This window comes from Dasypus novemcinctus, chromosome 2, assembly GCF_030445035.2.
Source record: "Dasypus novemcinctus isolate mDasNov1 chromosome 2, mDasNov1.1.hap2, whole genome shotgun sequence".
Lineage (NCBI taxonomy): Eukaryota > Metazoa > Chordata > Mammalia > Cingulata > Dasypodidae > Dasypus > Dasypus novemcinctus.
Genome location: NC_080674.1, coordinates 165,658,151 through 165,675,712, shown reverse-complemented (window position 1 = coordinate 165,675,712; position 17,562 = coordinate 165,658,151).

Genomic DNA, 17,562 nt, shown 5'->3' with positions numbered 1-17,562 from the left:
AATAGCATCAATTCAAAGCCATGTCTAGTAATCCCTGCAAGGTCTGTGTATCTACGTATTTTCCTTTTCTTCAATACACATTCAGTCTAGTAAGTGGCCACATTGACTCTTGGGAAAATATTGCAGGGAGATTTGTAGTATATAACTGAGGCAATGTTACATTGTCCTTCCTCAAAGGGACCCAGATTTCCCTTCAATCAAAGGGCTATGGATTTGTGAATTGATATAGGTCTGGAAATGAGGCTGTAACTCACCAATGGGGTGAATCAAGTCAGGTTTTCTGCTGCCAGAGGTAGAGGTATTTTGGGCTGTATAGATCAGGCAATATTTTAGCCAGTTGGCCATTAATTTTGTTATGAGATACAACATGATCAATTAACCACTGCCAAAGATCTCTGCAGGCCAAGGCATAGTATATCCCTGATGCTTTCTATGGTAGTAAGGTGTGCCCAACTTATCTTTAGAGGTTAAATGCTGCCAATTGGTCTCTCCTACTCCATAACACTGTAATCTCCATTGAAATCACAGAGTACACTGGTGCTTCACATTCTAGCTGAGAACCACAGGGGTGAGAAGGAAGGGAGGTACATTAAAAATAGGAAGATAATCCCTTTTCAGGTACCTCTACTGGCAAAGCTTAACTATATGCCAGCTGCCAAAAAATGAGAAACATGTATAGGTACAGCTCCAGTAGCACAAGTGGAGTGATAAGGGTAGATTTGGAGCCAACAGACAATAATATGAGAACCATTATACCTATAAATATTGTTTTTAGCCATTTATCAAGTAACATGAAGGCTGTCTCCTTTCAGCAGGACCTAGAACAGGAAAGGACTCTACAGAAGGCCCAGGATATGGTGCAAACAGCCGAACCCCTTCAGACATATACTCTATCAGTTTAAGGTTTCAGAGATGTTTGGGAGGGAAAAGACACTAAGTGGGGAGTTATGGTAACCTTCCAAAAAGTATCACACCATAGACCCTAGAGTTCTGGAACAAAGTCATGTCATTTGCAGTAGAGCACTATCATTAGATAAACTTCTACTAGGCCGTGGTAAAGACAGAACACCTAATCATGGGGCATCAAGTGACCATGTGGACAGATCTGACTGCCCATCCATCGTGAGCTGAGCTATTTCAGGCCCACCAAATCATAAGTCATGGAGGTCCTGAAGCAATCTGTCGTAAGATGGAAGTGCCACATATGGGATCTAGCATGAATGGGGCCAGAGAGAACAAGTAAGATGCACATGCTTGTAATCCAGATTCTTATGATATCCAAAAGTGTTACTCTGGTGCTTATCCCTTCACTCACATTTATGGCCACATTGTAGGGAAGTCCCTTATGACCATCTAATAGAGTGTATAAAAAGTCAAGCATGGCTAATGGGGTGGACAACTTGATATGTGGATACTAGCAGAATATGTACTCCAGCTGCACTATAGCCCCATTTCATAATATCCCTGAGGGACAGTGGTAAGAGAAAATCTCCACAATGGGCAGAGATTTAGGTGAATACATATAGTCATCCACTTCGTGTGAGATAAGAATGACCTGTAAAATTAAAGATTAAGGTCAGGAACTAGGAACTGGGGAGGGTGTATATGGGTGAATCTATAGTAATAGAAAAACTACTAAAGGTCTTTGTTAGTGCCCACATGTTGATTCCCACCAGAGAACATCTACAACAGAAGGGGGCTATCAACCAAATGGACAGGACAACTTAAGTTGACATTCAGCATCTGCCACTGGCCACAGTGGTGCTGTCATAATGTGAGCACAAATAGAGTAGATATGGTGACTAGAATGGAGGCTATACATGACCCCATAAAAAGAGCTGCCACTCATGAAGGCTGAACTAGCTACTGTCAATGCCAAACGCACAACCTCCCAGCAAAAGAGAGCTTACAGGGTCCCTGATCCAACCACCATTCAAGGAGATTGTCCTTTGGTGATGATATGATTACATCAGATTCTTCTACCTCAGAAAGGGAAGTAGTTCTTCTTGACACAAATTGAAAAACACTCTTGGTATGGATGTGCCTTTCCTGCCAATAGGGCCTCAACCAGCACCGTTATCTGAGTACTTACAGAGTTTTTGAGTGCGCAAATGACCTATTGCATAATGTACTGTCAAAAACTGATGGCCCACAAGAGTGATGAAATGGCCTTTTGAAGATATGCCTGAAGGGACAGCATGGAGATGACACATTTTGAGGCTGGGGAATAAAACTTAAACCAATTATCATTATAATGTCTATGTCCAAAATAGTTAGGATACATGGACCTAGGAACCAAGAACTGGGATAAGAATGACCCTGATTATTGTCACTCCCAGAATCTATCTTGGGGCATTCACACTTACCAATTTCAAAAGCCTAGATTCTGCAGATCTAAAGATCCTTGTTCCAAGAAGGCAATCCTTCCAAAAGAGGACATGGCAAGAATTCTATTAAATTTTAAATTATGTCTGCCACCATCATGTTAGGGCTCTTGTGACAAGAAACCAGCAGGCAAAGGAAGTTTCGCCATTCTGGACATAGTAATCAGCAGGAGGTCAGCCTGCAAGGAAGAATAGCAAACTGGTATAACCTAATTTAAAATTTCAAATTGTGCAAAGCAAGAATGGAAGGAAGTACAAAAGAAATTGGTAAATTCATGGATAAGCGTGGATTGCATTCTCAGTAATTAGGATAAAAAGCATATAAAAACAGTTAGGATCTGGAAGACGTAAACAGCACAATTAATGAGCAAGTCTCAACAATGTGTAAAGATTTGGTATACTACCAAAAAATTTTCTAATCACAATGAAATTCAGTTAGAATTCCATAAAAATCAGGAAAATATAAAATTACTCTATGTTAAAATTTAAAAAGCACATATAAAATTTATTTAACAGATGAAATCTTAATAAAAATAAATGCTATAATAAATATATTACATATCAAGACTTATGGAGTACAGTGAGATCAATATTTATAGGGAAATGTATAATTAACCTTGAATACTTATTTTAGAAAGAAAGACTGAAAATAAATAAGTGAAACACCCAGTTTATTTTCAAAACCAAGATTAAGTTGGATATCACCAGGAATTCAAGGTTAATGTAACATTAGAACTTTGAGTAATGTAGATGATTACATTAACCAATTAAAAGATAAATATCATGTGACAGAGGCAGGGCAAGATGGCATCTGAGTATTGTAGCTGGGGATTGAGCCCAGGACCTCACATGCGGAAGGCAGTCCTCGACCACTAAGCCACACCAGCTCCCCTGAGTTGGTTTTCTCATCTGTTAGCTTATGGTTTATCTGTTTTTAGGAGGCACCAGGAACCAAACCAGGGACCTCCCGTGTGGGAAGCAGGTGCTCAAATACTTAAGCCACATCCACTACCCCATTATTTTTAATAATAACCATCCTTGTACATGTTGAGTGGTATCTCATTGGGTTTGTATTTGCATTTCCCTAATGGCTAATAATGTTGCATGTAAACAAATGCTTATTTCCAATAACATTTTCCAAAATGACTTTCAGTATATGAAATCCATGAGACATTTGATAATTAGCATTAAGGAAAGGAGATTCTATGGCTAAACAAATTTGAAAACACGAAGTTACACAAAGATTCTTTATTGCAGAACTCCTTGAAGAGTTTACTAAGTTTATGTGTGTTATAAATTATCCTGAGGGGAAATATTATTTGGAGTTATTTGATCATCGAACCATAGGTTCCAAAAGGGCATTTTGGAAAATGCTGGCTGACAGATTCCAGTCAGTAGGCAATAACACATTGAGAGTTTGAGCTCTGGCATAAGATGTCCTGGGCTCAAATCCTGGCTATCTCATTTAGTAATTGTGCAACTTTGGACAAGTCAATTAAACTCTCTGTGCCTTTCCTCACCTGTGAAGTGGAGCTAATAACAGTTCTTACTTTATTGTTGAACTTACCTTATATTGTGGAGATGATTAGACCTGCTAATAAAGACAAAAATTTAACACACACACACAAACAAATAAAATAAAATAAAATCATGTGACATATTAAGAGATACAGAAAAAAAGATTAGTTGAAATTCAACTAAATCTACTCATGTTAAAAATGCTTAACAAATAGGAATAGAATGAAAATTCCTTGGTGTGATAAGTAATTTCAAAATACAAGTAAACAATGAACAAAAAACTCATAAAATTCACAACAAAGACTATGGTTAATGGTAAAATGTTAAAGGATTCCATTTAAAATCAGGTCTGGGACATCACTTCTACTCAATATAAGACTGGAGAGCCTAGCCTACAGTGACAAAGAAAATCATAAATGGTATAAAAAGGTATGAATATTGAAAAGGAAGAAACAAAACAATTGGTATTTGTAGATAACATTGTCTACATGAGAAAAAATCTGAAGATAATTTTTAAATTGAATTAGGGAGTAATGTATTTCATCCCAATCCTGTAATGGAAGGCCAGGCTCTTTTTCAGTCAACCAGGTCAAAAAAGAAAGCCTGGACATTGAGAATTCCATTTTGATGAATCTGGCAAAGATAAGTACATAGAGTTGATGGTTCTTGAAAACCTCCTATGCCCTTACCCATCAGAGAGGCAATTCATGTCACTGTACAAAATGGTAGTCTCAGAGCCACCAAATTGTAAAATGTGTTAAATAAAGTCTAATTCCATCTGTCATTGGCCATGAGTGGGGCCAAGGTGGAGCCAAGGGTACAAAGGCTTTTGTTGGAGGGATAGAAGCTGACCTGATGCATTTGAACTCTGGAATTTCTTTTTTAGTTCTTTTGTACCTGCAGAATTCTTTGTTGCATGGGCCTTGTAGAATAGAGTATACAAGAAAATGATTCCTTTGTAATAGCTATGATTTTAGGATTACATGGGAGCCAGGGTGGTCATAGGAAAATAAAACTGTGTTAAAATGATGTCAATGTTTTGATTTAACACCATAAACCCAGAGATTTTGAAGTGCTTAAACAACTTTATGGGTAAAGAACTATCCAGTTAACTTGGTATAAATTCTCATGCAGGGAGAGATTGTAATTTTTGCAGATACCTGTGAATTATCATCATTTTTCCCCCAGTGGTAAAAACAGAGTAACAGCAACTTAGGAGCAGAAACTGATGGAGGAAAAATAAATTATGAGGGCTTTTCTTTGCCCTTATATCATTTTGCCACTTTAATCTTTTAGTTAGCATTGTTACAGAATCGTAGATCTTAAATGAATGGAGCCTTAAGAAGTCCAGCTTGCAGCACTCAAACCAACTTCTCCTTTACACAACACAGCTAACCTAAATGAACAGAATGGACAGGAGAATTCTGTGGCAAACTAGAGTGTATATCTATGCCTCATCCAAAGGAAGCAGTGGCTACCAGCTACTGTTGACTATTGCAATAATGAATAATGACTCGGTGGAGTCACAGCTTCTGAATTTTTCATGAGAAGCCTGAAGTCCAGACTTTTACATGAAACTCCTTGATATCTTAAAATTTTGGCTCTTTTGTCTTTTTTTTTTTCACTAATATTGTGTAGATTATGACAAAAACACCTGTTCCTCCGATTTGGTGTGTAAGCTGCCATTTACTGACTTCTGCACAAAATGATTGGCCCATGTCCCAGTGAGATGCGAGTCTAGGTCAAGAGTCCAGTCTCTCAAATTCTAGTCCAAGGCAGTCTCACCCCCAGACTGCCTTTCTGGAGCACACCAGATTTTAAACTCATCGTTGTTCACTTGATTATATTTCCTAAGTAAGGTATACCTTTCTTAACCATGTATATTAATATGTAAAATCTAGAGCTAGGCAGAGAAAGAAAAGAAATTGCAGGGAAAGTAAATGGAATAATACCATTGAGTTCCAATTAGCAAAGAACTGTTTGACTTACTTTTCCATTTATTCAGAAATATAAAGCACATATTTCCAGAGAATGTTTTGTATTTACAGCATGTCTGTCTAGTTACATGGCTGCTATATAATTGTTTTCCTGCTGAGAATTATAGCAGTGAAGTTACTCTGGGTCCTATTATAGCTAATTATAGACTTGCTCTGGAATTTAAGAGCTCCCCTGCAAAGCTCCCTCCTCTCCAGTTATATACAATGGACCTAGAGAGTAATCTCATTCCACATGTGATTGTTATTCTCAAGCTTTTGCTAGAAATACAACATTTAGATGTTCAGGGGTATAAATTACCAGAAATCAGTCCAAGCCAATTGAAATTCTGACTTCCAATTAGATGAAAATGGAATACCACTGTGTAAAAGAAAAATAAATTGTATACATATATATATATATATTTCCCAAACAAGGCCCAGGGAACTTGTGAAACATATGTAGATACAAGCTCTCCCTGCTCTGAGTTCTAGAAGGGATGGAAGGTGCTACTCACTTTCTCTGGGTTCATCATGATTTGAGCAAAAATGAATAAAGACACAAAACAAAGGTAAATATATCTCTCTTTAGTTAGTAAACTTCCTCTAGACTCAGAGTCAAAAGACTGAGGCTCTTTCCAGCAATGTCACTTAATACTCCTGTAATCTTAAAGCAGCTTGACCTTCAGTTTTCTCATCTATAAAATGGAGAAACTAACACCTGCCCTGCTTTCATACCAAAGTTGCTGTGAGGACCAAATTAGATAAAAGATGATAAGGGATCATGCCTCTTTTGACTACTATTTCCTTAGGAACTGGAAGGTTACGTGGCATTCTGGTGAAGAGTAATGGATGTGGAGTTAGAATCTTACTAGCTATGGGCTGGCATTATCAGTAGAATGAGAATGGTGGCTGTACTATCTCCTAGAGATGTTGCAAGGGTTAAATGAGATGATGAAGGGAAAGTGCTTGGTTCAGTGTCTAACTCATAGGAAAAGCTTAACAGCCTTTCTCTTTCTCTTCTGCATTCATCTTTTATTGAATTACTGAATCATTTTTATTGCATTATAATGGTTTATTTGCATATACAGGATAGTGAGTAAGATCAGCACTTCTTTTTTCATGGTTATGATCATTGATTTTTACCAAAAAATGGAAAGATTTTGATTTTTTTAAAAAATCAAACTGTGCACAAAAAGTTTTATGGGTTTTAGAAACAAAGCAAAGAAGCTACATTCAGAAATTTTGATCTTAAAATATTTGTTTTGCTGTCTTCTCCAGGGCACATTACAAGATGAATGCACGGGATAAGAAGACAGGAAAATTTTACCTAGGAAAATCCTTTATGGCAGGGAGGTATATTTCTCTCCTCATTTTCTAATCGGTTTCTTTTATAGAACTTATTTTTTTTATTTTTATGAAAATAGCATTCTATATGATTTACAAAGTAAAAATATATTAAAAGGCTTATAAATGAAAAGAGCTGTTCCCTACTCCCCCAATTCCAGCTCCCCACAGGCAGCCACTTTCAAATCTCTTATATGTTTCTTCCAATACTTACCTCTTTATTTCTAAAAGCAAGCTTACACCACGATTTTTAAATTTATTTCCCATTTCTGGTATTATTTATTGATTTCCTACTAAAGAAGATGATGATTTAGCACTCTTAAACCTTCCTTCTTTCCACATAAACTTCCCCGCCCCTCATCCTCCCAATAGTATCATAATACTTTGAGGTTAATCAATAATAGTGCTCACATCATAATGATCGTGGTTATTTGTTAGCAGCTGTACCACACAGTGTTCTATAATTATAATTCCTTTTTGGATTAAAAAAATTGTGTTTCTAGGCATTAGTAATTGTCCCTTTGATTTGTTTACTTAGCTTTCCACATATGTATTCCCAATTCTGCTCCAAACTTTTTGACCTTCAATAGGCTCAAACACAACAACAAAGCTATCCAATTCATTATTTTCCTCTTGGAGACATCCCTCTTGTAACCCGCCAGCTCTAATCTCGACAGTTTATACTCCAAGCCTGCTGCACAGGTGTTGCTCTGGGTTTCCTTCACCATTATCTGGGGTGCCTCCCTTCTATGTTGGATGCCATGCTTGCTTTCCACGATGAGCTTTTTCTTGGTTTACTCTCTTATTTTAGGGAGCACATTCTCCAATAACTTCCTAACAAAATGTGCTTGATAGGAAAAATATTTGAGACCTGGCTTAATTGAAATATTGTTAGTTTATACTCTTCCTTGGGAATCGAATTCCAGGCTGTCAACAATTTTTGATAAAAAGTTTGAAAGTATTATCTCATTGTTAACTAGCTTCCAGTTATGTTAGGGATTAGCCTTATACCCAAATCATACACAATTTCTCTCTGAAAGCTTTGGGATAAAGCTCTCTTTATCCCAAGTGTTCTAAAGCTTTTATGTGTTCTTCCATTACTATGCTTGGCATTTAGAGGCAGTTCCGATCTGGAACATCACATGTTTCTGTTCTGGGAAATACATATTTCTTTTCTAATTCCCTCTTCTCAATTTCTCTGTCCTCCCATTTCGAACTCATAGATGTTAGATATTAGTGCTCTTACACCAATCCTCAGATTTCTTTTTTTTTTTTCCTCATATTTTCTTTGTCGTTTTGTTCTTTTATGGGGGTAAACTCCATAACTTTATCATCAGATTCTTTTATTGAAATAATCATTTCCACTATTACATTTTAATTTTCCAGTGTTCTTTTTTGAATCCTCTTTTTTTTTTTATAACAAGTTACTTTTGTTTCATGGGTGCAATTCCTTCTCTTATCTAAGAATATCAATTATGATGGATTTATTTAAGACCCTGCCGTGTCTCTGTTTCCTCTTGCATCCTTTTCTTCTGTTTCTTCGTGGTTAACCTTGTTAGCCCAGACAAACTTAAGAGATAAGCTTTAAAAAGGTGATAGAAAACTCTGTGTTACTGAACAGGGTGGAAAAGCAAGGACCTCACATTTCCTTAAAGGACCTCCTAATGTCAGTATCACTTTATTGCTTTTCTCAAGAGAAAACCTCCAGCATTCTGTCTGGAGCATATAAACCTAATATCAGTATTCTGGAATCCTAAGGACAGAAGAGGGGTGGGAGACCTCAAGACCTCACTGATGCAGACATCCTAATTTGAGGATGGTGTCTTGCCTCACCCTTAGCTAGGCTCGATATTCCAAGGGTTGAGAACCTCTCTTATTCAACTTATTCAGATATTAAACTTCTTACTTTCAAAGCTGGGAGGAGTAAAGGCTCTTGGGAGATATTAAAATTGTTCCTTGTTCAGACTTTCCATCATTCCTCTGTTTTCAGCCCGATTCTGAATCACAGACTTGAGAGCTATATGGCACCTTCGATTCCAGAGTCTCTCTTGGTTCTTCCGTTTGAATCTCATGCTTCCCACCCTAACCACCAGGGCAGGGTTTTTCCACTCTGTTAAGTCAGCTACAACTCGTTTATCTACTTTCTAGCCTCTAAAATATTATTGTAGTCCAGTGAAACTTTCTTTCCCATTCTCTTTGTTTTTAGAGTTTCTAGTCTTACTTAATTATTTCAAATACTCTGAGAAGCGGATGATGAAAGGGAATAACTGTGTAAGAGATACATTGGAGGGAGTGTCTGGGAAGGTACCGGGAGATCAAGGAGGAATGATGAGGTACCTTTAGACTGTGATGTGGTCTGACACCTGCAAAAGTAAAGAGGGATGACAGGAGCTCTGGGAGGAAGAGCATCAGACCACATGAAAACGTCTGTCATTGGCTGGGAGTACCCTGGTGGGATCAAGGCCATGGCAAGACTGCCATGGTGGGTCAGAGCTTCAACAGCTGGTATCCATCAGCCAACTACATTCATCACAGAAGGTCCTTCCTCTCGAAGGGAGACCTCAATGGTTTACCTCTGTTGCCACCATATTTATTTATGTTGGCACCCATTTACCTTATTTAGTCATTTTAGGGTGGTTTTTGAAAGGAGCAGAGATAAATCTCTGTGTTCAACCCACTAAAAGTCACTAATCTTTCTAGAAAAGCTACTGAAGTTGGCCAACACACATAACTCAGTTGAAAGCACAATATTGCTCCATGAACTGTATAATCACCACACTCCAGCTAATCCTCACGTGCCCTGGAATAAGTTTTCCAAAATTATATGCAAAGTTCCCAAGAACAGATTTACAAATTATAATAAGAAAATGGTTTTCTTTGTATCTGAAAACTAACTGATATGTTACTATTTTCCACTTTCCTCCAGCCATTTCAATGTGAGAACTCAAAAAGAGGAGGTTGTTTGGGATTTGGAATAAAGCTTTGTTTTTATGCATAAGCAGCAGTGTTATATATTACAGGGCCCAGATTCCTCTGTGACCTCTGGGAAATAATTGTTTTTCACTTTAAAATGTGGTTTGAAATCATATCTATTTTATTTTTAGCTCTATGAGTAAATTCTCATTGTAAAAATAATTGGAAGTACAGATAAAGCAAACTTTTCCTTGATCCCCCAACCCTCTCTCCCACTAACCAGGGGTAACCATTGTGTGGAGTGTAAGCTTCCACTATTTTTGGTTTTATGTTTGTGTGTGTGTGTCTGTCTATATATAAATATGGAGAGAAAAAGAGAGACAGAGACAGAGGGAGAGAGGTAGAAAAGGAATGGTTTTCTTGCTTTTTTTAAAACCCAATTGTATCTACTATAAGTATTATTTTTTTCCCAACAAACTTATGCTTTGGATATCTTACTATTTCACCACAATCTTTTATTTCCTGCATAGTATTCCTCCACTTGTGTTTTTTTGTCTTTATTTTTTTAATATTACATTCAAAAAATATGAGGTCTCCATATGCCCCCCACCCCCTCACTCCAGTCCTCCCCCCATAACAACATCTCCTCCATTATCATGACACAGATTATTCGACACCCTTTAGTGAGAACATTAAGTTGCATTTTGATATAACAAATAATGCTGCAATGCATTCCCTTGTACCTTATACATTACATGTCAAGATTTTTTAGATGATAGATCCAAGAAGTAAAATTTCTGGGTTTAAAAATTTGTGGATTTTAAGATACTTTCAAATTGCCCTCCAAAAATATACACACCAATTTATATTGGATATACCTTTACATTTTCAAAATTGTCAAAGGTTTATCAATCATTTTGAATATAATGTAGTAAATTTTAATTGTCAATAAAAAACTGATCACATTGAAGATGCTTAAAAATGATGGACTATATGATAGGATAAATTAATGAGTGATTATCATGAATGTGATGTAATATTACAGAAAAATAAACTGCATTATTTTTGGCAGCTGAGCTGACATTGAAACTTCTAACAATGTCACTAGATTCATAGGCTAAATCTTTTTGTTTTTATTCCTTGTCAAGGAATGGTACAAAATAGAATGATATCAGAGAGAGCTGAGAACATTAAGGCAAAGATTTTATAATCAGAAAACATTGGTTCAAATCCCAAATCTTCCAGGATCAACCTAATCATATGAATTTAGGCATGTCACATATCTTTTTGGCACATCCATTTCCACGTCGGTAATGGGGATAATAAACCACAGGACAAATAAAAGAAGGTATGCAAATGCATATTTAAATTATAACACATTAAGCAAATGTAAATTTACTACCTCCTAAGGTACCATATTCATAAGTAAAGGGTAGGGGTCTGCAGTGTTTGATTCAGCTGGGCTAGAGACAGGTAAAACCAGCTTTCTTTCCCTGCCTTTGGTCCTCCTTCTCTACCACTTTGATATACTCTAACCCCTAAACAGCCACATTGCAGCACGGTGCTCATGTATTTCCAACATGAAATGCCAATGTGTTTTCCAGATTAAAACATTAAAAATGCATGAGGAACTACTGTCATGAAAAGAAGCTAATAATACCCATGAATTTTTATATAAATGAGGCTGCTCATTTTAGTAGCAACATGTATTATTGTAATCAGCAAAAACAATTCTAAAATCTCCTATTGGTACACACAACAGGAAACAAGAGTTTTACTATCGATCTCAATTTTTATGTGCTAAAGCACAACTGTGTTTATTCTACCAACATATTGCTCTAGTTTTTTAAAAGATGTGAAACATAGAGCCCCATCTGTACACCAGTTTGTTATATGGAAGTTGCATGGTTACATAATTTTCTTTAAATGCCAGGTAATGTTGGGTGGGAAAGGGAAGCAGTTGCTCTATGAAACCTTCAGATGGTTTACCCTTTGTTTTTTCTTCTTCTTCCGCCTTATCTCTGCCCACCCTGCCAACTTGAGAACAATATTCTATCATCCTGTCGGCTCCCTGCCACGGTAAAGCACATCTGTTACAAGATGCCATCTTCAACCCAGAGAAGACCAAATACGGCACTGCTTTTGGCTATAGCCTCAACAAGCAACCACAAATTCCACATTATGCAGCATTTCATAACAATGATAATTGTTGATATTTTTCCTAGCACTTTACGCATAAGTGCTCGGTGTTTAGAATTAAACCATGTGGGTTCAAAATATGGTTCTTACTTAGATCAGATGCCAAACCTCTTTGTGCCTGTTTCCTCACCTGTAAAATGGGATTGATACCTTTACCTACCTCACAGGGTTCTGGCGAGTCCTGAATAAGATAGCCCATGCCATGGATTTAGTATAGTGCCTTGTGCATAGGGAAAGATTCCTACTAGCTATGGTGGCTACTTCTACTATGATTACTCTTTAGTCCTCAAAACAGTCCTCTGGAAGACATGTCGCATTTCTCCCATTTTCCAGGAAAGAAAACCAACTCTGAGTGGCTAAATGACCAGCCCAAAGTCTCACCACCAGACGTTGGCAGAGACCAAAAGATCCAAGGCCAGTTTAGTTCCTTTTAAGATTTGTGTTCTTCCCACTCCAATATGACAATTCTTCAGGAAGAATGAAATGGAAAATGATAAAGGAGAAAAAAGGAAACAATCTAGTCAGACTGGATTCTGGGCTACCACCCTGCCCAATCAACTTCTTCTCCACAAAGTTACTTTATTTGGTGGCCTTTATTCAATGAATGCCCTGGAAACAGTGCAGTTTACAGGACAAATCGAGGTACCTGCACTCATGGAGCTCAAAGGTGGAGGTGGAATGGGGAGCAGAGACCGATAAACAACCAGAAACAAACCAACAAATATGGCAAATTCAGGTAGTAAGAAGTGCTATGGAGAAAATAACAGTATAATGTGACATTAAGTTGAGGTCTGAGTGTCAGGAAGGGGAGGCAGCATGTTGACAAAGTTATGACATGGGGTTCAGAGCCAGGTTAAATCCTGACTTTATCTACCAGCTGTGTGACCTTGACAAATAACTTAGCTTCTCTGTGCCCCAGTTTCCTCATATGATTGTTGTGAGGATTAAAGGAGTATATGTGTGTGTGTGTGTGTGTGTGTGTGTGTGTGTGTATCTTGGGAGAGTAGCTGGCATATAGCATATACCCTAGAAGTGACTGCTAAATAAAAGGAGTCAAATTTGGGAAGATATGGAAGAAGAGTATTCTAGGTACAAAAACGGCAAATCATGGGGTATAAGGAAGAAACAAGTTTGGATTATTTGAGAGAGAGAAAGAAGGCCGGTGTGCTGAAGTGAAAGGAAGGGGGAGGGTAGAAGTTGAAGAGGTCTGTTAAAGATCCATAGAGCATGTTAAGAATAGTTCCCTTTAGCTCTGAGACCTTTTGAAAACAACATACCTTGCCTATTAAGAGTAAGTGTGTGGGCTCGTATCCCTTTGTCCCAAGTGGGCAAGGGTATTTAGGCACCAACCGTCAACCACCATTCCACTATAACCAGTTTGGGAATTGGCTGAATGGGGTCTGGGGCAGAGTCTATGATCATTCAGCAAGGTACTTCTCATTTTGTTGCTGGTTTGGCCACAGGGAAAGTGAACGACTGACTTTGGCATCACCAGTAGCCACCTGCTCATGACCTATGGAAATCAGACCCCACCCTGATCTGGCTTAAACCAACAGGGTCTAAATACAGCTGATTATGTGAGGGAACTCATGGAGTCACCTATTCTGTGAATCTGTCTAAACAGGACCCTTGTTGGGTCTAATCCAAGTTTCGTATGAGCCACTTAGGTGATCTTAGACCTAATGTATAAAATGAAGACATATAATATTATTTTTCTCATAGCATTATGATGAGGATTAAATGAGATAAAGCAGAGGGCATAGCACAGAGAATTGCTCAATAAATGTTAGTGATTATTAATAGAGATGACCACAATTTACTCTCAATAAAGAATACTCCAGAAAAAAGGAAAGGTCTAAGTTAATACAGATTATTGACTAGTGAATAATAACACGTCCTCCTGTGTTTGCATATGAAAGGAATATGAACAACCCTTAGACAAACTCATGCACTAGTACAGGCTTTTGGGAAAGATAGAGCAGTGGGAACAGGAATTGTAATTGGAAGGCCATGATCATGGATTTGATCATGGATTCAAATGCAAGTTCTTTATGAGTTACTTCCTCTCTCACTAAAAATTAATCTCTTCATCCAGTAAAACTAGGATAATACAACCTAACTTTTGGGGTTGAAGTGAAAATTAAATAAGGTATAGTGGCCAGGACACAGTGGGTAAGCAATTAATGGTAGTTCTTCTTGTTATCTATTGCTAGGTAACAAGATACCTTATTGTATTATATGTCATGATTGTGCTGATCAGGGATGTCAATTAGATTTAATTAGGCAATTATTATGTTCTATGTGGCATCAACTGGGTTACTTCTTGGTATTCAGCTGGCAGCTGGACTGGTCTAGAGGTATAAGTCTCAAGAAGATTTGCTCACATACCCACACCTTGGTAAGTATTCCGGTTGTTTTAGGATGTCTCCTGTTTGTCTCCTCAGCAGGTATAGTTGGACTTCCTACTCGGTGGCTTAGAACTCCCAGAGACCAAGGAAAAGCCGTCAGTCCTCTTAAAGCAGAGGTTTGCTTTAATGTCACTTCCACCATATTCCATTGGTTAAAGCAATCACAGACCAGTACAGATTCAAGCGGAGGGGAAACAGCCTTCAATCTTAATGGGAGGAGAGTCAAAGAATTCTCAGTAATATAAAATCCAAGTGATAGTCACACTTGGAATAAGAATAAATTTGAAGTATGGTCATTTGGACTCTCCAGAGAATGGCTATTCTCCAGCCTCATATTTCTTCCTCCTCATGTCTACTGCTCCTCACTGATTAAGACTCATTCAATATGCAGTGGCAGATATAGGCCATCTTGCTAACTGACATGCAAAATGATAACATTTCACACAGCACCTTGATTGTGCCATTCATCCAAAAATATCCAAGTTTTCTGCAAACAATAATTAAGCCTCTGCACCTCCATGATACTATATTATCTTCTCCTTATAGATGAGAAAGTACTGAACCCAGGAAGGTGAGCTTGCCAAGATCACAGGAGTCAGTGACAGAGCTGAAAAGGAACCCGTGACATCAGCAGCTCAGTTCAGCTGTCCACATTCCTGACTGTCTGGGATGACAGGCTTGGAAATCCAAGGGAAGTCCACCTGCGCATTTTCCTGATGGCTTATTTTCACTTTGCCCTTCAACATCATTACTGTTCTTGCTTTACAATGATAACTCTGAATCCAAATTTCTTCAAATCCAGGTGGAGACTATCAAGAGAACTGGAGGATCTGCACATTCCACACTTCCCATCCACTATCTTCTATACTCAGGAAATCATGTACTATTAAACAGAGGATGTAAGCAAGGCAAGGTACTAGAGTTTTGCTTTCATTATTCACTGGCATAGGTCATTTGCTCTGCTGTCAATTTACAAGAAATACCAGAGAAAAGGAGGAAAAAAGAATATGGGTGTGGGGGTAATGGGAGTGAGGAAGAGTGAGACATTGTAAATGATATGCCACATTCATCAGAATATATCACTTAGCTTTTGGCAAACTATTGACTCCTGCCTTATCTTTGTCACATCTTGTAAAGTGAGTGCTGTGCCAGCTGTTAAAACCTGCTGAAGTCACTTAACATGTTGGATAAATTGGAAGGAGAACAGACATCACTTTTTTTTAAAGATTTATTTTTTATTTATTTCTCTCCCCTTACCGCCCTCCCCTAGTTGTCTGCTCTCTGTGTCCATTTGCTGTGTGTTCCTCTGTGACCACTTCTATCCTTATCAGTGGCACCGGGAATCTGTGTCTCTTTTTGTTGGGTCATCTTGTTGTGTCAGCTCTCCGTGTGTGCGGCGCCCTTCTTGGGCAGGCTGCACTTTCTTTCATGCTGGGCAGTTCTCCATACAGGGCACACTCCTTGCGCGTGGGGCTCCCCTATGCGGGGGACACCCCTGCATGGCACAGCACTCCTTGCGCACATCAGCACTGCACATGGGTCAGCTCCACACGGGTCAAGGAGGCCTGGAGTTTGAACCGTGGACCTCCCATGTGGTAGGCAGATGCCCTATCCATTGGACCAAGTCCGCTTCCCTACACATCACTTTTTATTGATGAACCTTCTCCTTTCTGATGGCCCCATCCCCTGGTCCTCCATGTCCCCAGACCTAGATCGTTATAGTTATTTCTCCTTTTTCCCCAAACTTTATTTCAAATTCAAAAAAATTAAATAGACAAAACGTAGTTCAACAGGTTATAGAAGCATTACTCCAAAAATGTTCTGCCAGGCATTTTTATCTCATCTAACCCTAAAAAGAAACTCAATTATTCCTTCAGTGTTCAGAAAGATACACAGAAGAGCACATATTGGTCAAATGACATGATCAAGTTCTCCTCGTTAATAAAAATGAATAAGAGCAAAAAGCTTAATCATATCCACATTTCATAAAACTAAATTCCATATTCCTTTTTTGACCTTTAGGATTGATATGGTACTTTCTTTGTTTTTGCTACAAAAATATTACAAAATTCTTGTTAACTATAGTCTATAAGTTACATTACTTATGTTTTCCCATGTATCACCATATTCTTACCTTATAGTAGAACATTCCTATATTGTATTATTAGCCACAATCCTCATCTACAATGAAAATTACTGTTATTCATTCCCTATATTGTCCTCCAGCTGTCCTCCAATTTTAACCTTCCTAGACTACCTGTTTCAGTCACAATCACAGCTATATATCAACAGTGGTATGATATATTTAAGGTACTAAAAGAGAAAAAGCACCAGGCAAGAATTCTTTATCTGACAAAACTATCTTTCAGAAATGAAGGTGAATTTAAAGTCTTAAAACAAAACCTGAATTAGTGACCAAGAGACTGGATCTAGAAGAGATATTAAAGGGTGTGTTAACAAACTGAAAGAAAAAGACAAGGGTGAGAGACCTGGAGAAGAGTGCAGAAATGAAGATTATAAGCAAGAAAAATGGAAAGGGTTAAAAGATAGACAATAGTAAGCTATGAAAGCAGAAATCAGGTTAAAATGGATGAAATAAGTAACACCTTTACAGTAAATAACACTGAATGTTAACAAATTGAACTCCCCAATCAAAATACATAGAATGATGGAATGGATAAAAAACATGAGCCAACTATTTGTTGCCTACAAAAGACTCAACTTAGACACAAGTAAGCAATCAGGCTGAAAGTGAAAAATTGGAATAACTATACTAATATCATAAAGTTTAAAAATACATAACTGTTATAAGAGATGAAG